General features: G+C 35.4%; 1 protein-coding gene across 2 annotated transcripts in view; it reads right to left on the bottom strand.

The window, feature by feature from the left end:
• The window catches only part of DPYD (dihydropyrimidine dehydrogenase), a 795,698-nt gene that overhangs the window by 193,027 nt on the left and 574,741 nt on the right, over positions 1-27,930 (bottom strand). The window lies entirely within an intron of this gene.

The following is a 27,930-nucleotide window of genomic DNA, read 5'->3' as shown; positions in this document are numbered from 1 at the left end:
AGCATTTACTAAGTAGTGCTATGCTAGAAGCCCCATGGGGACAAGGAGTGATCAGTGTTAGTGACCACTGTATCCAGTATGTGGGACTAGCATCAATTACATGCTAGGCAAGTCCTTCTCTCCTGAAGTTCACAGTCTAAGGAAGACAGACAAAAAATTAGAAGTAGAATACCATAGAACCATGATAGAGAGATGCACGGTATGCATGGACTCAGGGGGAGGGGCTTCTAAATTGTTTGGGGGCGTATAAGGAAAACAGTGGACTTTGTCTTGAAGAATACATGAAAGAGTGGCTCTTACGGTAGGAATGCCTCTGTGTCTAAGGGAGCGGTATGTTTGTAGATGCATCAGCAAGAGAGAGCTTGGCATGAGGTAGATGTGTGAGTAGCTCAGCATGGTTGATCATGGCCCAGAGTAGCTGTTAGGAATGACAACAGATGAGGTTGACTTGACTGGGACAAAATCATGCAGGGCCCTGGGATGCCACTGTAAGGCGACTTTTATCCTGGAATTTTATCCATTTTATAAATTCTGGTTAAAAATGATACCTCTCCCAAAAGCCTTCTCTGATCCTTCCAGAGAGAAGTGAGCTCTCTCTCCATGGAGCTCCTACAGAATTCTCTTTGAGTTGATCTTTTGGCATTCACCACATTTTCTCTTGCAATAGGTGGTGGACTGAAAAGAATAGAGAAGTAGGATTCAGAAGGCAAGAGGTCTACTCTCAATTGTGCCTTTGGACAAATGTGTTAACCTTATTAATTCTGGGTAACAATACTTATAAGCATTTACCACATAGGGTTATTGTGAGTATGTGAAAGTGCTCTAGAAATTCTGAAATGTTACTTGAGTTATTTGAGTATATATCATGTATTTCCTATAAGAATGTACACACCTTTAAAAGGGACAAGAATTAGACTCTAGGAGGGGTGGACAGTAGTTTGCCAATTATTTATAAGCCTAAAACCTTGAAGATTAATCTCAATCTTTACTTCTTCCAGGAAATCTTTGCTTTGTCCCTCTCCCTGATGTGTTACTTCCCCTCTTCTTCTTCTTCTTTTTTTTTTTTTCTGCAGTACGCGGGCCTCTCACTGTTGTGGCCTCTCCTGTTGTGGAGCACAGGCTCCGGATGCGCAGGCTCAGTGGCCATGGCTCACGGGCCCAGCCGCTCCGCGGCATGTGGGATCCTCCCAGACCGGGGCACAAACCCACGTCCCCTGCATCGGCAGGCGGACTCTCAACCACTGTGCCACCAGGGAAGCCCCGTCCCCTCTTCTTGATTCACACACATGTGCACAGCTATTGCATGGTGCTTGCCATATTATGCCTTCTAACCTTCCTCCTCTCAGCTTCCTTTGCTGGATCCTCCTACTCTTCCTGATCACAGAATGTGGAAACAGTCTTTGGATGTCTTCTTTTCTTGTCTGTATGCATTTCTAGTGTATCTCATCAGGTCCCATGATTTGTAAATACCATACACTATTTACAGTCCGAATGCTCTATTTATGTCTTAAGCTCTTCCTTTACCCTGAGCTTCATAATCAAATATCCAATCAGTGGCTATACATCTTCACTTGCATTTTTAATAGACATTGTAAATCCAACACATCCAAAATGAACTACTGATCTTCTTCCCCACTCCTCTGCCATAAAGCTGTTCTTCTCCAGGGTTCTCCATCACTTTAAGTGGCACCATTATTCATTCAGATCCTTGACCCAGACTACTTGGAATCGTCTATAATTTCTCTTCCTCTCATTTCCAAAACGCAATCCCTCAGCCTGACTTACTTATAAAATATACCCTGAATGCAACATTCCCACCCTCCAATGCTTCCATTACTACCTCACTAGTCTAAATCACCATCATCTTTGGCCTGGATTCCTGCATTAGCCATCAAAATGATCTCCCTGCCTCCATTCTGTCTGCCACAGAATAGCTACTGTGACATTTGATTTAAAAATGGAAATCAGGTCATATACCTATCCTAAAAATTAGAATAAAATCCAAAATCCATAGAGGGCCTACATGATCTCTGGTTCCCCCTCTCATTGTATTGTCAAACACTCTCCTTGTTCACGCTACTTCACATCACATATCCTCACTGCTGTTCCCAAGCATTCCACCATCTCAGGGCCTGTGTGCTGTGCTTGCCTCTGCAGGTGAAAACATGGCTTGGGCCCACATTTAATTCAAGTCTTTTCTGACCACCATACTTTCTAAAATTGTGATTATATACTTCCCTTGCCCCTTCTCTGATCTTTTCTTTACAGAACTTATCACTATATTGCATTTAGGTATCTCTTTACCTATTTATTTATTCCCTCTCTCCTCTATTAGAATGTTAACCTTCGTGATAGCAAAAAAGCTTATCTACCTTGTGCAGTCCTATATTCCTGAGCAACTGAAAATAGCAAGACTGAATACTTATTGAATAAATATTCAATTAATAAATGTTTAATAAAACAGGCATTATAAGTATATTTGAATAACTGATTTCAAGTAATGGACCAGTTTAGCATTTGGATGCCGTCTGATCAAGATCATGCTCAATTGTCTCTTAATCCACCAATCTTTTCTTCATAATTTAACTGAACATTCCTGGCCGATAGCTTACCTTCTAGGTTTCCTCTGTAAGGCACTTTCTTCAACATGTTTTCTTTTGGTGGTGCTGATCTATGTATTTAGTTTGCTATTGCTCAGTTCAATTTATGTAACTAACTCTGACTAATGTGCCATGTAAGTGTTTACTGTCATTCATCTCATGACTCGGCCTGTTCCAGGAAATGCAAAGATCAAAAAAAAATTAATTTCTCTTTGATTGTGGCTTAATATTTTTCATCTTCAGAGATGTATTCCCCTCTGACTTGAACAACGTCTAATGTCAATGAAAGTCTGCCTACTCAGGGACTTCAAAGCCAAAAGTAGTGTGCCAGTCTATAACAGAGTGGTGTGCTTTGAGGTTCCAATTTTTTTTTTTTTTTTTGAGGTTCCAATTTTTAAAAGTTAACATTTACTACTTGACTGCCCCTTTACCACATTACAACTCAGGGCAGGACAACCAAAAACTCCAGAAGGTGAGTGGATAGGGAAAGAGATACACAATTGTTGTTGATAATATAACAACACATGACTAAGCTGCACTAGTTAAATGTTCCTCAATGTTCTTAACTCAATGCCTAGATTTAGAAAGTCACAGATCAGGATTCCAATTATGCTGAATTACCTGGGTATTACTAACCCCCAAGCCGACTTCCTGCCGTTGCTCTCCTCTAAAACTGTGTAGAGGAAAATGAAAACCAAATCCGGCTAATTTCATGTGCATAATTGGAAAGAAAGCATCATTTAAGAAAAAAAAAAAGTTTCCTGTCATTTGGCAATGACGCAAAAAGCTAGAGAAATCTAAAATCCTGAATTCTGTGTGGAGAATATTTTCCTCGCACAAGGAAATTTACTAGTTCCATATCAGTTTTAATTATGCGTGTATGTGTACACACGCACAGACAAAACAACACACATACACATACATACACATTACACTGTTAATAAGACAATGGTATTTCACAGAAATTTTTCCATAGCTCTTTGTAGACACTGAACGTGAGCTTATGAATAGCAAGAATTTACTTTTAAAATATAATGTGAGGCCAGAAACTATCAAACTCTTAGAGGAAAACATAGGCAGAACACTCTAGGACATAAATCACAGCAAGATCCTTTTTGACCCACCTCCTAGAGAAATGGAAATAAAAACAAACATAAACAAATGGGACCTAATGAAACTTCAAAGCTTTTGCACAGCAAAGGAAACCATAAACAAGATGAAAAGACAACCCTCAGAATGGGAGAAAATATTAGCAAATGAAGCAACTGACAAAGGATTAATCTCCAAAATTTACAAGCAGCTCATGCAGCTCAATAACAAAAAAACAAACAACCCAATCCAAAAATGGGCAGAAGACCTAAACAGACATTTCTCCAAAGAAGATATACAGATTGCCAACAAACACATAAAAGAATGCTCAACATCATTAATCATTAGAGAAATGCAATTCAAAACTACAATGAGATATCATCTCTCACACCAGTCAGAATGGCCATCATCAAAAAATCTAGAAACAATAAATGCTGGAGAGAGTGTGGAGAAAAGGGAACACTCTTGCACTGCTGGTGGGAATGTGAATTGGTACAGCCACTATGGGGAACAGTATGCAGGTTCCTTAAAAACTACAAATAGAACTACCATATGACCCAGCAATCCCACTACTGGGCATATACCCTGAGAAAACTATAATTCAAAAAGAGTCATGTACCAAAATATTCATTGCAGCTCTATTTACAATAGCTAGGAGATGGAAACAACCTAAGTGTCCATCATTGGATGAATGGATAAAGAAGATGTGGCACATATATACAATGGACTATTACTCAGCCATAAAAAGAAACGAAATTGGGCTTCCCTGGTGGCGCAGTGGTTGAGAGTCTGCCTGCTGATGCAGGGGACGCAGGTTTGTGCCCTGGTCTGGGAGGATCCCACGTGCCGCGGAGTGGCTGGGCCCGTGGGCCATGGCCGCTGGGCCTGCACGTCCAGAGCCTGTGCTCCACAGCGGGAGAGGCCGCAGCGGTGAGAGGCCCGCGTACCGCAAAAAAAACAAACAAACAAACAAAAACTGAAATTGAGTTATTAGTGAGGTGGATGGACCTAGAGTCTTTCATACAGAGTGAATAAGTCAGAAAGAGAAATACCATATGCTAACACATATATATGGAATCAAAGAAAAAAAAAATGTCATGAAGAACCTAAGGGTAAGACGGGAATAAAGATACAGGCCTACTAGAGCATGGACTTGAGGATATGGGGAGGGGGAAGGGTAAGCTGTGACAAAGTGAGAGAGTGGCATGGACATATATACACTACAAAACGTAAAACAGATAGCTAGTGGGAAGCAGCCACATAGCAGAGGGAGATCAGCTCGGTGCTTTGTGACCACCTGGATGAGTGGGATAGGGAGGGTGGGAGGGAGGGAGACACAAGAGGAAGGAGATATGGGAATATATGTATATGTATAATTGATTCACTTTGTTATAAAGCAGAAACTAACACACCATTGTAAAGTAATTATACTCCAATAAAGATGTAAAAAATAAAATAAAATATAATGTGACACGCTGAATCTCTAAGTATCATGGTTCTTACATTGAAATTTTTCAAAGAATTGTTTTTTAATTATCTAAAAATGTAACATATTTTGATGAAACATTGCAGATTCACCACACCTATACACTCCTTCCTGAAAACCCCACCTTAATGACAGAAAGTAAATACTAAAAGACAAAAAGCATAGATGCATGGAGATAAAGAGAGTAAGGAAGGTATCTTCTATAGATGAAAAATTTTGGAACTTGGAAAGTGAATTGAGAAGTGGTAACTGCCGTAGTAGAAACCTACAAACATGCATGGTGTGGAACTCCCAGAAAGGCTCAGGACTGTGGAACGCAGCAATGGGCCCACAAGGGACTAAAAATGGGAACATCATGTGAAGATTGATATGTAGAATCAGCAGGACCCCAGGTCCCCTCTCCCACTCTTTGCAGTCAGATTTCTAGTAGTCCGCTAAAGACCAGAGATTTATTTTTATTGAGAAAGTGTACTAGAGATACACCAGATATCAAAACTAGTAGAAGGCTGTGATTGAGATGATAATGAAAAGTAGGGAAATGAAATGGAAGTCTGCATATTGAACACTGAGACTACCATTCACCCTCCTTTCCTTTTACATCAGAGGACATGTGCTTCCATGATAGGAGACTTGAGGATTCTTTTCCTAAGAAACTATTTGTTCCTAGAGAAAAGACCCCATATTTATGGGCCCCAATAAAAAGGACAGCTTACAGTTCAATCATTCTACATTTAAACTCTATAACTGCTCAACTTCACTCACAAACACAAAGCTTCCAGTCAGCTTTTCAGTGTCTCACACTCAAAACTGAATCAAGAAAAAGAGCCCTGGATCTGCAGGCATTTCAGAAAGTCTCTTACATGAACTAGAGAAACCAAAACAAATCATCAAAATAAATAAAAGAATGAATAATGAGGAGGAAATAGTAAGCATATAAGAATTGAAGGAAAACTGAAAGAAAAAAAACCAAACAGTTAATATCCTTAGAAAGAGTAAGATAAGGCATTGCATTCAAAAGATGAGCATGCAATAAAAAAGAAACTACTGGAAAACAAGAAAGAATTTTAAGAAAATTAAAATACAACTACCAATAAAATAATAGGTTAGGGGATTTAAAATGATATAAAATTATATCCCAAAAGATAGAATAATAAATCTCCCAAAAGAGAGAACAGTAAGATTCAAGTAGGAAAAAAAAGATTTTTGAAAATTAGCAAGGAGAATGATTTAAAAAGACCAGAGAAAAATGAAGACAAATTATAACAAAATAACACCAGAAAATTTCTTAGATCTAAAGGTATAAATTTTCAGATAGAAAAGACCTGAGAGCTCAACAATAAATTGAAAGGAAAATCCTCACTGCAAAAATCAGATCACAAGGGGTAAAGAGATCTGAAAGGGGGGAAATATATATATATATAATATATAATATATATAATCTTAAAAGCAGATATTAATTGCAATCAGATTTCTCAATAACTGATAGAATAAATTGGAATAATGGCTTAAAATGTTTAGTTAAAAATGACGTTAATGTGGGAATTTATGCTCAACCAAATTATTAACTATGAAAATAGAATAAAGATATTTTAAAATATGCATGAGCTGAAAATTTATGAGTATGCTTAGACTATCTCAGGAAGTTCTCAAGCTAAGTTCCAGAAAAATATGCTAAGTAATTACACTAAGAACGAGGAATATGGAGGAAACAGAAATAGAGAATCCAACACAAGTACTAAGTTAAGGGACATTCCTAAATGATATCAAATAGGCATACAGGCATAGGTTTTGTTTTGAAAATGTATATCGTTACAATTCTACCAATCGAGTGTCAAAATCTCTACTTCACCACCATTTTTTGAATTAAATATTCCCTTTAAAATATTTTACCCATTTGATACTTAAAAATACCTCACTGCTGCTTTACTTTGCACGTCTCTGTAAACTGAGTTTTAAAAGGTTTTTTTTCCTTGTGTTATTATTTATTTTCCTTTCTTGCTCAAAGAACTTTAAAACTCCACCTCTAGTTTACAACAGACCAGAAAAGAGCTGATTTTTTGACTTACACCTGGATATTATGCTATAAACTGAGGGATGTCATTAGAAAGCCAACTCACTGGTGATAGCATGTTGGCTGTTAAGCCTTTTGTTGAGGATAGAACTATTATATTATATGGTATTCACTTAATGAGAAGGCATGCACCTTGGTTCTGAAGCAACTGAGTTATTATCTTACGAACACTTTTTACATTCATATTTTAGTTTTGTTCATGTTTTTAAAAAATATATAGATGTTTAAAATTACATGCAAACACATTCAGTATCTTCACTGTGATATTTTTTCATTTCTTTCACCTTTAGAAAGCTTTTCTTTTCCATTTCAAATAGGGTAATTATCCACCTATCATTTTTCTTTTTTCAATAGTTTAATCTAGTACAGTTCTTCTTTTAGGTTTTAATATAAAACTTGTTTTGATGTATAGTATGAAGAAAGGATACACTTAGATTATTTTTCCCAAGGAGCTAATTTGCCCATTCATTATAAGTTTAATAAAAGATCTTTTCCCAATTGACTTGAGAGTCTTCTTTTATCATATGTTATGTTCTTTGGAATACAGAGTTTCAGGGCTTTCTGTTCTGTTCCTTGGTTTTTCATTGATTGTTATGCCAGCAAACACTTTTGAAGCATGTCAAAAACCTCAGTGTTCACTCGTCGCCCCCATAATTCCAGTTTGACTTTGAATGCAGCCACTTTATCCCCCGAGTTGAACACAGTTGTCATTCTTCTTTGAAGTGACAGATTGAGTTTGTTGAGCAGGTTGAATATGTCACACAAGTAAGCAAGTTTTGTGACCCATTGTGTGTCACTGAAATGTGCTGCCAGTGGTGACTGTTTTTCTAAAAGAAATCTCTGGAGTAGCTCTCATAGCTCAAAAATTCTGGCCAGTGATCTGCTTTTAGAAAGCCATCTCACTTCTGTGTATGAGAGAAGACGTGTGTGCTCTGCGTCCATCTCCTCACAGAGCTGCACGAACAGACATGAGTTAAGGGCATGTACTTTAATGTGGTTGATAATTTTAATTACCTCCTGCAAAACGTTGTAAAGTTCAGGTGATATTTTTTGGCTATCCAGCATTTCTCTATGGATGACACAGTGCATAGACTCACATTCAGAAGTGACCTCTTTGACCCGAGTAGTGAAACCAGAAAGCCGTCCAGTCGTGGCAGCCACTCTGTCCGTGCATATACTGACACAAAATGACCAATTCAGTTTTCCTGATATGTAATCATTCAAAGACTTGAATATTTCTGCAGCTGTGGTGTTGGTTGGCAACAAAAGTGCACATAACATATCCTCAATGCACAATCTCCTGAAAAATATACTGCGCAAAAACAAGCATTGTTGCCTTGTTGTCAACATCAGTAGACTCATCAACCTGGATTGCGTACCATGGTGACTCAATCCTCTCTAACAGTTGTGCCTCAATATCCTCTGCTATTTCATCAGTTCATCTAGTTATGGTGCTAGCTGAAAGAGGAACACATGTCACCTGTAGAACTGCAGCCTCTCCTGAAAGTTCACGACAAACGTCCTTAGCAGCAGGCAGGATCCACTCTTCACCAACAGTAAAGGGCTTCACAGCTTTAGCAATGCGGTTAGCCACTAAGAATGATGCTCTCAGCGCAGACACATTTGACAAAGTGGTGGCCTTCAATAATTGCTTCTGTTCTTTGTGTCCACATGTTTTCCCTTTGAAAAACTCCAAAGGCATGTATTTTAATGCAGGGTGCTTGGTCTCCGTGTAGCGAAGCAGTTTTGAATGTTTCATGGCTTCATTGGATAGCCGGTTGCCACATATTATGCAAAAGCGAGCTTGGAGAATGTGAATCACCTTTTCAATGAACCCATAATTTAAGTAGGACTCTTGGTATTTTCTTTTAAACGCAGCTTTCTTTTTGTGGGCAGTCTTAGCGTCTTCTGTTGTCTCTTCATTGGGTCTTTCCCCCTTTTCAAAGAAGCTCTCCAGCGACGTTAGTTTTTTACTCATTTTGGCTCGGGTTAGCTTGTGGGCTTACCAAAACTGTGACTGAGACAAGTGCAAAGTGCAGGAAAGAGGCACGGACGGAAGTGGTAAATAAAACAATGGGCGGGCCACGTGTGGACTAAAATAAGTGTTGGATTCTGACTTAAAGCCTGCCAGCAGGTGCAGCTGTACAATTGAAGTACGTCAACTCACTTGCCACTATAAAGTCTGCCACCAGATGCAGCTTAATTGTCACTTGCCACTCATTGATAGGGTTTTGATATGAGCCTGCAAGCAATTGATTTATTATGGTCTCTGTGCAGTCAAACCTCTCTGCTAATGATAATCTGTATTTGCAGCCGCTCCCCAGCGCTAGCATCACTGCCTCAGCTCCACCTCAGGTCATCAGGCATTAGAGTCTCATAAGTAGCGCACAACCTAGATCCCTCATAAGTGCAGTTCACAGTAGGGTTTGCATATCTATGAGAATCTAATGCCGCCACTGATCTAACAGGAGGGGGAGCTCAGCGGGTAATGCGAGCGATGAGGAGCGGCTGTAAACACAGATGAAGCTTCACTTGCTCACCTGCTGCTCACCTCCTGCTGTGCAGCCTGGTTCCTCACAGGCCAGGGACCAGTACCAGGGTTGGGAACCCCTATTTTACTATAAGGGTGTACTATGTTTTGTCATTTATTCAAATCTGCTTCTCCATGCTCTGCAGTTATGTTGTTTCTCACATTTAGCCCCCGTATATTCTTTGTTAAGGATGAATATTTTATGTTTGTTTTTTTTTTTTTGCTAGTGTGAATGTTAGTGCATAGGAGAGCAACTCACGTTTGTATGTCTACTGTATGGTGCAGGCCCTACTGCCCCAAGAGCATAGGCTTGGGAACCAGTCAGACTTGGCCTCAAATAAAAATGAACCTGAGTCTCTGGCACAATTTTCCTCATTTATGAAATAATTCTTTGTAAAGGCTGCTTAGCTCAGTTCCTGGCACTGAGGGGCCCTTTAATAAAAGGTAGCTGCTATATAATATCTTAGTGCCACCATTGTCATTACACTGTCCTATACTCTTATTACTTCTAAGATTTAATATTTCATTTTGCATTTCCTAGGTATATGAGCAGAGCATCTCCAGGTAAGTAATTATATTTTCTAAAAATTCATATCCCTTTTTTTCATGTAACATATGTTACACATAACTTCCAGAACAACATTAAGTAACAATCTAATGATATTATATAAATAACATTCATAATATTAAGCCACCCTTGCATTCCTGGAGTATTATTCTTTGGTCAAGATGGATATTTTAATATAGAATTGAATTTAACTTCTTAGTTATTAATGTACATTTAGATTCATAACTGAAACTGATCCCAAATTTTTATTTAGTGCTTTTGAAAAAATCAACTTTCTAGTGTGCTGGGTTTCATAGTTACTTCCATTACAGAAATATTCTGGTACTATTTTTGTAGTATTGGCAAAGAGGAAGCACCTTATAAATGTAACCATTTATTTTATACATATCATTTAGTTTAACCATCACAAAAACCCTCTGAAGTAAGCCTTATTCTTATTCTATAGATGAGAAAACGCAGGAGATAAATGTTTCCCAAGGTGTCAAAATACATTAATTAAAAAATCTGTGCTTTTGAGCACTATGCTGCTTAACGTGACTTTCAAAAATATTACTTTCTAATTATATTGCAAGACCACCATTCTTTATGTCAGGTCCCAATTTTTAATATTCATTCATTCAACAGTGTTTATTGAGTACCTACTATGTGCCAGCCACTGTTCCAGCAACAGAATATATATCAGTAAGTAATACAGTAAAATATCTCTGCTCTTGGGAATTTTACATTTTACTGAGTAGTAGCAGACCATAAACACAATAAGTAAGTAAATCATTTGTGGGCTGTGTCTAAAGCAACACTTAGAGGGAAATTTATAATTTTATATATTTATATTAAAAGAGAAAAAAATTATAAAGCCAATTATCTGTACATCCATTTTCTATTCTAAGAATCTAGAAAAAGAGGAAGAAATTAAATCCAAAACAAGCAAAAGGAAGGAAATAATAGAAGTAAGAAATGAAAAGAGAAAATGAACAAAAGCTAGAACAAATCAATAAAGCCAAAAGGTGGTTCTCTGAAAAGATCAACAACATTAATAACTTCCAAGTAGACTTATCAAGGAAATAAAAGGTAATGCTCAAATTACTAACAATAGGAATGAAAGAGGCTAATAATTATAGATTCTAAAACATTAAAAGAATTATAAATAAGTATATGTGTCCTCTTTCCTTCCAGTTTTATTGAGATATAATTGACATACAGCACTGTGTAAGTTTGTGTACAGCATAATGATTTGACTTACATACATCATGAAATGATTACTACAGTAACTTTAGTGAACATCCATCATCTCATATAGGTACAAAAAACAAGAAAAAATATCTTTTTCTTTGTAATGAGAACTCAAGATTTACTCTCTTAACAGCTTTCATATATAACATACAGCAGTATAATTTTATTAATCACATTGTATATTACATTCCTAGTACTTATTTATCTTATAACTGGGAGTTTGTACCTTTTGACCACCTTCATCTAATTCCCCATCTCCTCACTCCCCACCTCTGGTAAAATCTGATCTCTTTCTCAGTGAGTTTGCTTCTTTGTTTTTGAAGTATAATTAATTTACAACATTATGTTCACTCCTGATACACACAAAAAAGTGATTCGATAGTTCTATACATTAGAAAATGATCACCATGATAAGTCTAGTTGCCATCTGTCATCACACAAAGATATTACATTATTGACTATACTCCCCACACTGTACATTCCATACTCATGACTCACTTATTTTATAAATGAAAGTTTGTACTTGTTAATCTCCTTCACCTATTTCTCTCTTCCCCCATCCCCTCCCCTCTGGTAACCATCTGTTTGTTCTCTGTATCTATGAATCTGTTTCTGTTTTATTATGTTTGTTCATTTGTTTTTTTTTTTTTTTAGATTCTACATATAAGTGAAAACGTTATTTGTCTTTCTCTGTCTGACTTATTTCACTTAGCATAATACCCTCTAGGTCCAACCATGCTGTGGAAAATGGCATAATTTCATTTTTTATGGCTGAGTAATACTCCATATATATATACCACATCTTCTTTATCCATTCATCTATCGATGAGCAATTAGGTTGCTTCCAATCTTGGCTATTGTAAATTATGCTGCTATGAACATTGGGATGCATATATCTTTTTGAATTAGTGTTTCTATTTTTTTCAGATAAACACCCAGAAGAAGAATTGCTGAATCATATGGTAGTTCTATTTTTAATTTTTCAGGAATCTTCATACTGTTTTCCATAATGGCTACACCAATTTACACTCCCACCAAAAGTACATGAGGGTTCTCTTTTCACCACATCCTTGCCAATATTTTCAATTTGTTGTCTTTTTTATAATAGCCATTCTGACAGGTGTGAGGTGATATCTTACTATGGTTTTGATTTGCATTGCCCTGATGATTAGTGATGTTGAGCATCTTTTCATGTATCTATTGGTCACCTGTATGTCTTCTATGGAGAAATGTCTATTCAGCTCCTCTGCTCATTTTTAAATCAGGTTGTTTGTTTTCTTGATGTTGAGTTGTATGAGTTCTTTGTATATATTTGCATATGAAACTCATCAGATATATCATTTGCAAATATCTTCTCCCATTCATTAGGTGGCCTTTTTGTTTGGTTGATAGTCTTCTCTGCTGTGAAAAAATGTTTTAGTTTGATGTTGTCCCATCTGTTTGTTTTTGCTTTTTTTGCCCTTGCCTGAGGAGACATATCCAAAAAAATATTTCTAAGACCAATGTCAAAAGTACTGCCTGTGTTGTCTTCTAGGAGTTTTATGGTTTCAGGCCTTACATTTAAGTTTTTAATCCATTTTGAGTTTATTTTTGTATGAGAAAGTAGTCCAGTTTGCTTCTTTTGCATGTGGCTGTCCGGTTTTCCCAACACCATTTATTGAAGGGAGTATCTTTTCCACATTGTATATTTTTGCCTACTTTGTTGTAGATTAATTGACCATCTAAGTGTGGGTTCATTTCTGGGCTCTCTATTATGTTCCATTGGTCTATGTGTCTGTTTCTGCCCCAGTACCATATTGTTTTGATGACTATAGCCTTGAGTTTGAAACCAGGCATCATGATACCTCCAGCTTTGTTCTTCCTTCCCAAGATTGATTTGGCTGTTTGGAATCTTTTGTGTTTCCACCAAATTATTTATTGTAGTTCTTTGAAAAATGCACTTGGTATTTTGATATAGATTGCATTGAATCTGTAGATTACTTTGGGTAGCATGGTCATCTTAACAATATTAATTCTTCCAGCCGATGAGCATGGTATATCCTTCCATTTTTTGTGTTGTCTTCAATGTCTTTCATCAGTGTCTTACAGTTTTCTGAGTACAGGTCTTTTACCTCTTAGTTATATTTATTCCTAGGTATTTTATAGTATATGTCCTTTTTAAATTTCACTACTTCAAATAATAATTATCCTTAAGTTTTTCAAAAAGCTGTTTCAAGTTTTTAAAATTATCTACGTCAAGAGTGAAGCAAAAAAAAATCTCCGATTTAGGATAAGAAATTTGCACACCTGAATTTCCACCCACCTACTTTTGTTATTTCTCACAAATTATTCTTTGTTAAAATAATCTGGAATTTAGATCTAAGTTTTTCCTTTTAAAATTTTGTTAATATTTGTGGCTTCTTTTTCAGGATTAAGTTTTGACACAGCCATTTAATTTTGAAACAATTTCTAATAAATGTTTAGGCCTACATATATGGTTAACATTTTAAAAGCTTAACATTTATGCAATGTCCTCCTAACTCTTGGATTCATAATTTAATTCAATGGTTCTCATACTTTAGTGTGCATCAGAATCACCTGGAGGGCTTGTTAAAACAGACTGCTGGGCCCTACACTTCAAAATTTCTGATTTAGTAAGTCTTGGGGTTCTCCCTGAAAAATCTGTGCTTCTAATAAGTTCCCAGGTGATGCTTACTGCTGGTCCAGAAACCATAATTTGAAAACCACTGTTGTAATTTATCACTCAGTTATTTAGTACATATATCTTCAATAATATTTTTAAAGAATGATATATTTTCTGAGCCCTTGTATATCTGAGAATTTTCATACATTAATATCAACTTGGATGTTTGATTACCCTTTCTTCTAAAAATATATGCCACTCCATTTTCTTCTGCTATTTAGTGTTCTTGAGACCATATCTGTGGCTAGACTAATTTTATCCATATATTCTTGTAATTCAAAATATTTTGTAGAATGTGCTAGGTAAGTCTCTTTACAGATTCTTCTGGTAATCAGTGAATTCTTTCTAATTATTTTTTAATTTAGGAAAGTGTTTTAAAAGTTTAAAAATATATGCCTTTCATTATGAATTAACATATGGAAAGTGCCTATTAAAGAAACTAAAATTTAGAAAGTAAGCTTAGAATAGTGACTGGTATTTTTTCTTTAATTACCTGCTGCCCCACCCCCATTCTGCTACTTTTATCAAGAATTCCGTTTTTGGTTGTCTGTATGTCCATCACCTTCTCTTTCATGATATTGACTTCTCTGTCCTATTTGTCTACATTTTGGAGAGATTCCTAAGGCCACCCTTCACAACACTGATTTGAGTTTCCATGGTTTCAATTTTTCTCTGTCATAAAAGCAATGTGGATTTTATTTGTGCTATTGTATTTTGGCTTTTTTACTATTTTTCCTTTTCTCAACTATTTCCCTATACATTCTGCATCTTCTCATCTCAGTCCAGCATGAATTGCCCCTGTCTTTTCTGTCTGCATGGTTAGGCAAATCCCCTCTTCAGGACTAAAGGTATGTGCAGCATTGATGTTCACATTTCAAAGGCAAATTGGCAGAATCTAGCAGATCATGGGAGTCTGTAAGACTAAAGTGGGAAAGTTTTATTTTTTTCTCCTTGCCTTGATCTCTGACACTCTTTACAGATGGAATATATGTAAAACTACATAATTCCCAGTGAACAGATACTAGGACTCTTCGAGTCTCTAATTCTACTTGAAGATCTTAGCTTATGAGGATTAGAGCTCTTAAACATTAGGCATTGCCTCCAGCTACTCCTGGCCACCCCTCACAGAGAGAGAGAGATGAAGTTTTCATTCATTCTAGAATCTATCTTAGGGCACTGGAACAACAGCAATGCTGCTTGCCTTAAAGTAGGTATAAAAGTGCTGAAAGTGCTTCTTGGCTCTGTTTTAATCTATTCCTGGTTCAGAAAAACAAAAAAATCATCCAAAATATTCTCATAAAAACAGCTCTTTTGATACATCTAATCATATGCACATTCTCAGAAATACCTGGTCAGGAATACTATAGGAGTAGCAAAGAATGGCCTCTAAAGATATATCCCATCACCCCAAATTTAATACCTATACGTAAAGCTCACCAAATAGAAAGTTAGTAAAAATTGCTTGACAAGTGTGACATTTGGCTAAGAGTTAAGTCAACATTTTGCTGTTCCTTTGAATATTGGTCACTCTTTATTTGTTCATAAATGTTAGTGAGCATTTTGGAGAATCCTTCTGAGGGTCTACTCATTTAAAAATCTAAATTATTATTAGAAAGATCAATGACTAAACTGGACCATCAACGATATACTGGTTCACTTCATTCTCCTTAAAACAAACATCTCAAATTTTTATGCGAAGTTTTATACCTTGTAATGGTGACATTCCCCACATTAAAATGCCCCTGCCAACCCTGTGCCAAATGGGGACTGAAGATCACAGGTGTCAGAATACTCTGACATTCTTGTTGAGAAAAGTATGTATTCCTGGCCTCACTTCAGATCTACTGAATTAGATGCTCTCTCGGCCCAGGAAGTGGCATATTTAACAAGCTCCTTGGGTGACTACTATCACACTAAACACTTTGGTGATCCCTGCTATATTATAAACCTATACAAAAATGGTGAAACTAAAGAAAAGTCTTTGGGGAATAATTTAGAATAATGGATAAGGAACAAACATGCAAACATACACACACACACGTGCGCGCGCGCACACACACACACACACACACACACACACACACACATTATTTCTACCAAAAAGTTACCATACCCCCATCAAGTATAAACTTGCTATTAAAACAAGGATTTAGGGAGCTAGAAGGGCCAAGGCAAAAAGATATTTCCGCTACTCAAACTATTACTGTTAGCCCAATTCTTTTCTATTATGTTTTATTTTACACTATTTCAGACAGAAATTTATAATTCCATTTTAGCATTGGGCTAAAGTAAAAGACCAAATGTTTGGAGCTAGTGAATAAAAATCCAGCACAGAAATAATTTGATCCATTAAACCTTTGGCATCTGCCTTGAAAAGTACATATGTTTTTTTGTGTTATTTCTCAGTATATTAATATGAGAAATGCATGAAGCACAGAGGTTAACAGGAATACTGAGAGGTTTACTAGGCCACTTACAGTATAATTGTGACCTGTCATTACTGTGATAGTTTTTAAACAGTGATTAATCTTACTGGCATATTTATAGATTATTTTCAGTCTAATTTTTTTTGTTGTTGTTAAAGAAATACAAAAGTGGGTCTCTGTATTTTCATCCTATAATATATTAAGAACATTACAAAAGCATAATAGAGTAAATTAATACAGAATGAGCTGGGGTAGGAAAGTTGCTATAACATAGTGGTTAAATTCATAATATCAAGAGCCAGACAGCATGAATCCCAATATACATAGATATCAGCTGTGTGATATTACAGAATTTACTTGACCTTTCTGTGCCTCAGTTTCTTTTTCAGTAAAACAGGTCACTAACTGAGACCACCTGACCAGGTTATAATGATTAAATGACATCACACATGAAAAGTTCTTATAGAATTTCTTATAATTTCTTCTTAGAATTTCTTAGTTACAAAAAGCTCACCAGCAAGTCAAGGTGGATGGCAGAGATTAAGAGACAGTCTGATCTCCAAAACCTTCTGAATTGTACACAGCTGAAAATTAAGAATCAAAAGGTGTTTCTTGCAGGTCTAAAATGTGCCTCTAACTTTCCTACATTTTGGTGGAGATAACAAAGAAACAGCAGTGGTTCCTGCTTTTAAGAAGCTTATAATCTAAATAGGTCAATCATTAAACAGATGTTCTAAATGAACAAAGATGTCCAAGAAATATTCCTTGGACTCTTGACTACGTCTATATACTTTTTTTCAAATTAATTCGCAATGATTAAAATTTCTCATGCCATATGATACCCAATGTATGCTAAAAGGGTTTCACCTTCTTCTTATTTTAATTATATTTTATCTTCTTTTGTTTTAAACCAGGGAAAGTGAGAAATAATGTAGTTTACTATTTCCCTTTCAGAAAGTGCTTAGCATAGGTTTTATGGCCCAATATCTTCCCCACCTCACTACTTTCAAAATGTCCTTTTCACTCTCCCCACTTAATAAAAAACTAACATCTCTGAATTACTTAATACTGCTTTTTGCAAGCTCAGTTGAAATTATAAAGGAGACAATACTGCTCCTGGGGAAAAAGATGGATCTGTCCAAAAAGAAGGTGAGACAGTTGCAGAAATACATGGTCATTTGTAACTGACTGAAGATTACAAAGAAGGAATTAAGAAGGACCCCAAAGTTTGTTCTCAGTATCACAGTTGGACCAAGCCCTCATTCAGTTTATCTAAGCCAGTAACAAATAAGGTTATTTATGGCTATATTGATGTCAGTTTCATTTCAATTGAATGCTGCATGCTTACATTTTAAGAAAAATGCCTGAATGCTTCCTGTCTTTTTTGTTGTTGTTGTTGTTTTTCTTTGGAATAAATTCAAGAATTTTCCCCTAATTCATCTATTTGACTCAATTTTCCCATTTGGAGATAAAGTGATACAGATAATAAGGGACATGATTTTGACAATGTTCACAGACTGTCAAATCGTAGAATAAATTTTAGATTACTAAGTGACATCTGTAGCCTATTAGAATTTAATGAGTATACCATAGTTATACCATTTAGACTTATTGTGGCAGATTTTGGATGAAGACATTGATAAAAATGCCTAGCAGTTCATCTTTGGAGACAGATCTTAGCTTGAATCCAAACTATGACATGTCCTGGCTCAACTCCAGATGGTTCAACTCCATCTGGAGTTTGAGTCTTTAAGTCTGTAAAATGGGCCCAGTAATGTCCACCTCATAGGGTTATTTAAATAAGAATGCACTTAGAGTGTTCAATACAGTGCTGGGCACACAAAGATCATATTATTAAAAAGGCCTGGATATTCCACACAGCTGCTACTCATGTTTTGAATTGCCAGGGCTGAGGAGTGCAGAAAGGCTGATCAGTTTTGCTAGTAACACAAGTGACTAGCAGCATAAATGTTCAAATACCACCATTAGCACATGTTAACTTATATACTGAAATTTATTAACCCATACAAGGAAATTTTCTCAGAATTGCTGGTGCTACTTTAAGAGACATAGTCGAGTTTACATAAAAAGTAATAAAACCAAGGTACTGTTTTGTTGTCATAAAGTTGTGCAAAGATTAGATGAAATAAGCTAGCACTCTTGTCCTAAAAGTATGTATACTCAGTGATGTACTTCATATGGCAGTATGTATCCCATGGGTAAATTGATTTTAAGGGAATCACTTTCTAGATCCCATATTTCCATATGTATTATTTCTTAATTTATATTGCCTGAGAAACAGTACAGTCAAGAGAGCATGCTGGCTCGTCTGTTCCCAACTCCCGTGTCTCAACGTTCCTTTCCACCTTAGAAAAAAAGCATATTTCTCAGTGATCTCAAATACTGCAATGGTATATTGCCCTGTGGTATAAAGATTCTAGGGTACCAAATGGAATGATAATTCAAAATATTGGCGTTGGTCTATGATTGAGTAAAAACTATTTTTGCAAGTCAGATGACTTCTAAGTTATTGCTTCAGAAAAACTGAAAGAGAAACTCATCAAATTGTTTAAGTATTTTTGGTTAAGATCAATAAGTAATGTTTAGCTTATAACATGAAAGGTGTCCAAAGATTTGAGTAAAATGACTATGATATTATAAAACTCTTTCCACTATAAAATTAAAATTATTTAGATGAACAAGGACTTTCAATGTTCACATCTAAAAATAAAAGCAGGATAGAATGATGCTGAACCTGGGCATTTTTAGGAATAACATGCATCAATGGATACATGATCAGACTTTTTTTTTAAAGCCATATTTTTTTCATTAAGAAATGCATTTCCAATAAAATTAGTTTCATGTTGAAAAATAATCAAAACTTATAATACATTTATATTATTATGATAAAGTATAAATTTTAAAGTCTAACAATATGAAAGAAAAAACATTTATCATTTAAAGTCTTAACCCAGAAATTTAAAAAATATAAATGTCCAGTTATAGACATATATTTTGTTAAAGACAAATTCCATAGAGTGGCTTATAAAAGAAGTTCAAGCTTAAAAAATAGGAAAACAGAATAAAACAGAATAAAATCTGGTGAGAAGTTCAATTAAAAATATTAGTTCAAGGGAAAAAAATCTATGTAAAACTTTCAACTATTATTTAGAGCTTGTTTATGTACTTTTAAATAAGATGATGAGTATAAAGTCACTGCTTTTTAGACTCTATTAGGTTTATTTACAAGAATGATGTAGCAATTTCATTTTAAGAATGAATATTTGCAGAACTCGGGAAATTCTGTCTTTTGCTATCAAGTAAACTTATAGCCAAAATTTGTAAAGGTCAACCTAAAATGAGTGAAGGGTACATGGTATATAATTTTTTAAATGTGGGGTATTTGTGAGCATAAAAATTTGAAGACCACAGACATAATATGTATAGAATCCTTAGTATACTTTCTGCACCAAACTGAATCAAAGTGCTGGACTTTTTGCAAAAGCATAGCAAAGAGGTTAAGCTGGCCTGACCAGATTCCTTTGGCTCCTCTATTCCAATCCTAACTCTTCCTGTACCATCACTCCTGTATCATCTTGGCAGTCTGTACCTTTAACGCATCAGATACCGCATGGCTCTCTCAAAGGTTTACCATGCTCTACGCTTAAGGACCTCTTGGAACTTAACAGGTATTCACATGATACAAAATTGTCTGAGCTGCACACCAGGACACTCCTCCATCCAAGAAGGCTGTAGGCAGCTTCCATGATTGATGAGCATTATGGCAAACAGGCTATAAACATGACTTTGGAAGACTCTCAGTGCATAGTGTAATCATGCAAACAGCAGGGATACTGTACACTGAAATAGCTTATCTCTGCAACATTGGTTATCTCCTTCCCTTTACTGCTAAAAGGATACCATTGTATGGGGATGACAGGAAAGAAGTAAGTGAAGAGAGAACAGAAGGCTACCAATACTGTTGTCTTCTATATTTTAAGAGTCTGAGAAAGTAACTTAGGTTCATTGATATTTAAGTGCTTGTCCTGGGAGAAAACTGTTATTATTCAGTATGTTAGTATCTGCACAAAGTCAAAAAGGAAAACATAATATTTCACAGTGAGCTTAATTTTACCCTTGTCTACCTCTGACACCTTCAAAGGATTACTAATATCCATAAATCGTCTTTAGTGGCACTCAGAATGTATTCTCTTCGCATAAACAATGGTTTGCAATCAACATTTAATCTGGAATGGGGTGACATATTCTTTCTATTCTGAAACATCAAATATTGTGTTCTATACTTTTTCTAGGAATTAATTCTGACCTTATTAACTACAATTTGTTTCAGATACTTAACTGTGGGCAGAGATTCTGCATTTATTTATAGAATACCATGCTTCTCTAATTTTACCTTGGCTTAAAGCCTTTTAAGTTATTTGAGAAGTAAGTTATTCAAACCAAAATGCTCACTGACACTAACTGTACTTCATCTACTGTTCAATGCATATTTTCAGGCCCTCCCATACTTATGTATCAGAAATTCAAGAGGAAGACTCCAGCAATCTGTATTCTAATAAGTCCTCCACGTACTGGTACACATTAAAGTTTGAGAACCACTGATCTCCTGGAGTCTCACCTCACCAGCAGGACTTCCATAAGTAAAAACTGGCTACAGTTTAGAAGTTAAATAGAAATATTTCCTTTATCAACATACATGAATCCTGATACATAAAGGAATCATATATACAAATCTTAAGTCCAACAATTAAGGGTTAATCTATTTTCTATTATGTGATCAGGCATTTGCTTCTAGAGGGTTTCAAGATCTTTAACTACTGAGAACCAATGACATTTTGATAGTTCTCTAGATGTTAGGAATAAATGTGTTAGCTTTATAGTCAGAGTTTGCTGGAGAGTTTGGACCAATGCTTACGGATTTAAGCCAATGAATGGATAAAGATGTGAAGAATCTCATTCTAATCATGCCCTCCTTTCCTAATTTCCCTTTTCACTGTTTGGTCTTCTCCTTTTCCTTAGGGAGCCAAGTGATTGATAGCCTAATCCAATGACTATTACAGCTGCCTCAACTAGGACTCTTTTCCTTATCATTAGCAGTTAGCCTATGGTTAAATTCACAGCTCACTGCTTGGTACAGCCCCTGAGATTTAAGGGTCTGGCCTTTAGAAAATATTTAACATAAAACTGAAATCTTGACATACTGAGAACTCAGTTCTCTGCAAGGTTTCTTTAATTAATCCAATGACTGTACCATTGTTCTGTATGAGATTGTGACACGGTGAACTGTTTCTGAAGCTTACAGAGATGTGTAGCTCTAAATTAAACAGTCACTGACATGTACCTACACTGATTTTTAGTACAGTAGATATGCATGAATCTGTGAATATTTAAATTCAAGCTCAAACAGTGACAAAATACTCTCTAGTTTTACTTTCATAATAGAACATTTTTGATTAATTTCAAGCTTGAAATCATTCTTTACGAAAACACACACACACACACACACACACACACAAGAAAGAAATTTAATAATTCATTACCACTGCTGCAAAGGTAAGTTTTCTTAATATGCTTGTTGGTGTCCTTTAGTTTACAAAGTCTATCAAATATTTTCTTAGGAGCTGGTAACAGACATTAATTTATTTTCCTAATTTTGAACAAAGAAAACATATATACTATCCAGATACCCAGGAATTTTTTGGCTCTTAAACATTATTCGATTTTATCATTTATCTGCAGTTATTTTAAAATACCTAAGGAAAGAATATAGACCTTGATCTATGCTTTAAACCTTTGCCCTTGCTCCAGTCTGTCGATGAGCTGTAAGCGTCTATGAATATGGCAGCTGAGTCCCAGATGAAAAATTATGCATCTCATAAACTGCTATTCTGCTGAAATGTCAAGCCAAGGCAAGGCTGTACCTCAAACTCAGCACTTGGCATTTTCCTTCTGTCTGCTTTGTTGCCGTGAAGCAAACATGAACAGTGAGGATTTGTGTAGGGCAGGTAGCAGGCGAGCTCACTGTCAAAAATCTATTATTAGGGCTCTGATCTCCTGCATAGACCAACGACGGCCAAACAGTAAGAAACTCAGGCTTCGGGAAAAGCAATATAATGCAAAAGGGGATTCTTTGTCAATCTGTACGTGAATATACTCAAATAAGCATGATTTAAATGAGAATAGTCCTAATGGTGAGCTTCTCTCAACTAAACTGATAATTTATAATGAAAATTGTAATTCAACATCTTTATTTGATATGCCTACTTTTCACTATTCTGCAAATATAGTACATATATTTATATAACAAGTTCTTTAAGAATTTGATCAGTTAAACTTGTGATAGTCTAAGAATGTTTTTACATATGTGAATAATAGACTAGAATTTTTTCCATTATGTTGGTACATATAAAAAAAGAAAATAGATAAGTGAGTATAAAATGGAAGGCTCTCCTTTTCATTATTCTTTTTGGCATGATTTATTACTGCTTTTTTATTCATTTAAATATTGTCTTTATCAGGTTACTTTAGATATTTCAGTATTAAAATCTAAGCTCTTATTGATAAAGATGGTTACAATAGATAGCTGAAATTTTATGACGGATAGTAGGTGTGTTTTTCTGAAAGGATTATATGCATCAGTAATCATGTGATTGACACATAAAAAAATCCAGCCCATTAAAAACTACTTCCTATAAAAAATATCAGTACTGCAGTTTATGATATAATTGTAACGTATAGTATAAGAACTTCAAGCAATCTTACTAAAATTTTCAGTTGCTTGCATGTGTGAAAATAGTTATTCAAAACAAAACGTAACGGAAACTTCTGAGTCTCCAATCTAGTATATGTTTTGTCATCTTCTCCATTTTACACAATAGTCACTAATAAATACAACAAAAGAAGTTTAAGTTTATGCTTAGAGTGGGTTACATTGGATTTGTGTTTATGTAGTGCCCAGTAGCTGAGTGCATGCTGCTAAGTCCCGGCAACTCTTGAGTAACTATTTTAAAGACAAACATAAAATATGCAGTGTGGAGACAATGCTTAAATTCTTTTTTAAGCTACTATTGATACATTATTGATACATCGATTCCCTCAGGTTTTCTGAACTATACACTTTGTACTCATTTCTAGCCCTACATTGTCACAGAGTTACAAATTACTAGCAAATTTCTAACTTGCACCTTCTTTTATTGGTAATTCCCATGTTGATTTTACAAAGAAAACACCTTTAGGCTTGTAACTACAAGAGCTCAGTTAGTGTGCACTGTCCAATAGCCCACATAGCTAGATATCAAATCATATATCATTTATTTGTAGAATGTTAGAACATTTATGGAGTATACCATTATCATTTGTTGAGAAATACACCATCATTTCTTAACCTCTGTAATATCCTTCACGTGATTAGTAAAATATGGGTTCCTGAAACAGAGATCAAATCTTGAAGGCCGTCTTTGATGAATTATTCAGAAATCAGTATAAAGTTCATAAGTATTAGTAGTGAATAATAATAGTGTTCTACTGTTTTAACTAAGTTGATACAGAATCAATAATTTCAAACATCTAAAATCTGAAATTGAGGACAAGAATTTCCCTTTTTTGATAAAATAAAACAAATTTAGCAAATAAAATAATTTAAAATGAGTTAATTTTTCAACCTTGTAGAAAGTAAATTGTACTGAGCCTAAAGAATCTATCATCATCTCAAAGGGCCTTCTGCAGAGAAATTTCAGAACTTTTCCCTATATGTGGGTGTGTGTGTATGCGTTTTCATGTAAAACAAACGAAATATGTGCGGGACAACGGAATAACAACAAACCTAAGGAATATGCCCATCCCCCATTAATAAAAAGAACCTTTTAAAACACAATAAGGAACAACAACAAAAACTCCTTCAAATGAGTTTACCCCATTGCTTGATTACTATTTCTCCCAATGCAGCTATAAATGAATAAAAGTTATCCTTGTGAAGTCAGTTGCAAGAAAGACATATCTTTAGTTATGCCATGCAGGACTCATTTTTAACCATCTCTAAAAGAATCTTATCTACAGGGAGGACTTCATGTGAAAATGTTCCACCACAGCTGGATAACACCATTTATACAGGTGATAGTAATCACAGAGTTAGGGGCAAGCTTAAGATACCATTATTATTTGGGGACAAGGTCAAGAAAAGGGTCAAAATTTGAAACTAAATCAAGAAAAAAAAATAACCAAACTGAAACTAGGTAAAATAATGAGTAATTCACTTGAGGACAGAGTTTAAAAATAACGTTCCTGATGAGATTAGTGTTCCTTCTAACCAAATAAATAAAGCCAAGGAATTTTCTCCCCTCCCCCTCAAAAAAACACAATAATTTATTCAACTGTGTAGTGATACATGAACTAATTGCTGTTTGATGTTAAAAAGTGTTCTGCATGGATTCTAGAAAAAAAGAAAGTTAGGTGGTAACAACTTATAGTATTATGTTTCTACTGTCCATAGAAAGGTAGAGAATATTGATTCTTTAGAGGCAATGATTTAGACAGAAATACTTGTATGGTGGAGAGCTTAATTAGTCATCCTAGTTTCATGAAAATATTCCTTATGAATACAGAACAAGCTTTCTTTTGATACTGTTCTCACTATGAAATCACCTTTAATAGACTCCAACTGTTATCACAAATCTTGCCAGGTACTTCTCCTACAATTAAAATTTAGGTTTATAAGTCATTTTACTATGAATTTGATTCCTGTGTTTGACCATCTTCCCCACTCCAATAACCTACAGATGAGTTGGAAAATGCAGTTTCTAAAATAACAAAGCCGAGGATGAGACCTTGGAATGAAGTCCTAACTCTTCCTCTTGATATAAATTTTAAACTTCAACAAGTAGAAGTTGCCTCACTTAATGACTTCTACAGGCATAATGACATCTTTTATTTAACAAAGAGACCTCCCTCTAAATCAGCAGCTTTCTGACATTTTTGAAGTTAACCACAATAAAAAATTCATTTTACATCATGACCTAGCACAGAAATGTACATATGTGCGCATTACATGTATAACTAAAAAAAGACGTTTGACCAGTGTTTATCCCAACTGTGTGCAAAGCATTCTGACAGTTTTTTCTGTTCTATTTCATTAAAAAAAAAAATTTTGTTCAGAGTTCATTAAGCTTGATTCCATAGTACACTCATGAGTTGGGAACCAAAGTTTGAGAAATATCGCTTTAGAATACTCTAGAATCCAGACTGATCATATTTGAAATAATTAAACTGACATTCCTTAGCCGAGGTTCTGTTTTTGAAGCTAGTCACTGCACCCTACTAGCTAATATGTTTTAAAAGAAGGACTGAAATGTGACCATTGTTCTATAGCATGTGCTCTACTCTAGTTCCTCACCATTTCCCCATTGACACAAAACAAAATATTCATTTCAAATAGCAGGGATCTTATTCGGAGAAAAAAAAAAAAAAAAGACTGATAGAGAGCTAGAAAGTTTTGAAAGAGAAAAATAGCCTTCCCTGGTAATGAAAAGTACGTACTGTATTTCAGGTGGCTATCCAAAACTGAACTCTTTGTAGCTTTCACTTAAAAAAAAAAAAATCTATGATTCAAGCAGCTCTTCCAAAAGTAGATATTCCAGTGTTCTGAGAGAACACTTGGGTAAGTATTAGCACTGTGCTGTGGGAATTTTTTTTAAATTTTGTAAAAATACCTGGCATATTTTGTGTAGTTTTCTATATTGAAGCAGCATAATTCATAAAACTAGGAATGGTATTTAGCCATTTTGATATTTTCATCACTCCTAAAATTTGAAGCCATTATTATTTAACACATTTTGTTAGGGTAGGTTTTGCTATAACTCATTCTGAAGGTACTTTGTTATAGAACTTACTTCTGTCCTAAAATATATTATCATTGCCTGTTTAAACTGCTTTTCAGATTATATTACCTTTAAATTAAAGCAAACATTGCTTAAAAGGAAAAAAAACTATTAATTTTGTCAATATGGAGAGAGTCTATTTTCAAAACAAATTGTTTATAATGTGAAGGGACTTATTATAGAACCTATCAGAAATGAGGTACAAACCCTTAAAAATGTTAGGGACATTTTGTTGTTTAAAATGAAAGTTCTACCCAGGCTTGGTTGAGTTTATAACCCAAGTGAATATTTATAGATGAATTTATAAATCTTAGAAATAGAGTTTTATGGAAATGTTAACGGGCCCTGAGGTATAGCTAAACTTGTTTGCAGATACTGCTATAATTTCCAGTGTGTGTATGCTTAAAAGACTGCAACACAAAAGACTTTTTCTAATGCTGTAATTCCGTCAGTTTATTAGACTGAGTTATAGTATGGGAGAATATTCAGAAACTGCAGCTTAAATGAGAAAACGCGAATGGTGTTACTTATATAAAATACTACTGCAATAGTTCTTTTATTAATTTTTAATGTTCAGCACCCTCTGTGACCTCCTTTATTCTCTTGCTGTCAACATGGCAGGCTGGAAAAATTGAAATGGGCTGACAGAAAACATAGTGCACGTTACAGCCCAACTCTGGAATCTCTCGACTCTCTTTCTGAGACACATGCTAACTTGCTCCATGTTATTCTGCATTACAATAATATTTAAGGCCCTGTTTGATAGCTCCTGATAAAAGGGAGTTCTGTCTGGACCCTGAGCAGGTGCTCCTCTACAGCCTTCCTCTTTCTGACATTGTGGGAATGGCATTCAATTAAGAGCAGAATATACTTTTTTTTTTTTAATCATGGCTTATAGGCACACTTCACGCTCTCAAAACATAATACCTCAGCATGGAGAGAGCTTTATTTGTGTCTATGCAGCCTCTTCCAAAAGCACATTTTGGTCTGATTCAGCAATGCTTTTCTTGAACAGTGGGACACTGCTATGTTATGTATATTTACCACTGTCTCTATCACCAAGGAGACTAATCCCCATACAAGTACAGTCAAGAACCTCACAGCATTGTCTTTGCAAGACCAAGTTCATGCTGTCACAGCAACAGAGTGCACAGGGCAAAAGATACTGAACAGGACTTTGGGATTAAAACTTCTCTTTCTGTTTCAAATGCAAGCGTTCTATGATGAGAGAAAGTGTGCAAAGGTATGAGGTCTGCAAATATCTTGTCAGCTGAAGCTATAAACGTAATGTTTTAATGATTTATTTCACAGTTGTGAAGGTAAGATTTTTGAAGAAGGTAGATTTCAAACTTCT

The sequence above is a fragment of the Orcinus orca genome, chromosome 1 (assembly GCF_937001465.1).
Source record: "Orcinus orca chromosome 1, mOrcOrc1.1, whole genome shotgun sequence".
NCBI classification, from domain to species: Eukaryota; Metazoa; Chordata; class Mammalia; order Artiodactyla; family Delphinidae; genus Orcinus; species Orcinus orca.
Note: the sequence above shows the minus strand (reverse complement) of the source record. Positions and strands in the feature narration are given on the sequence as shown.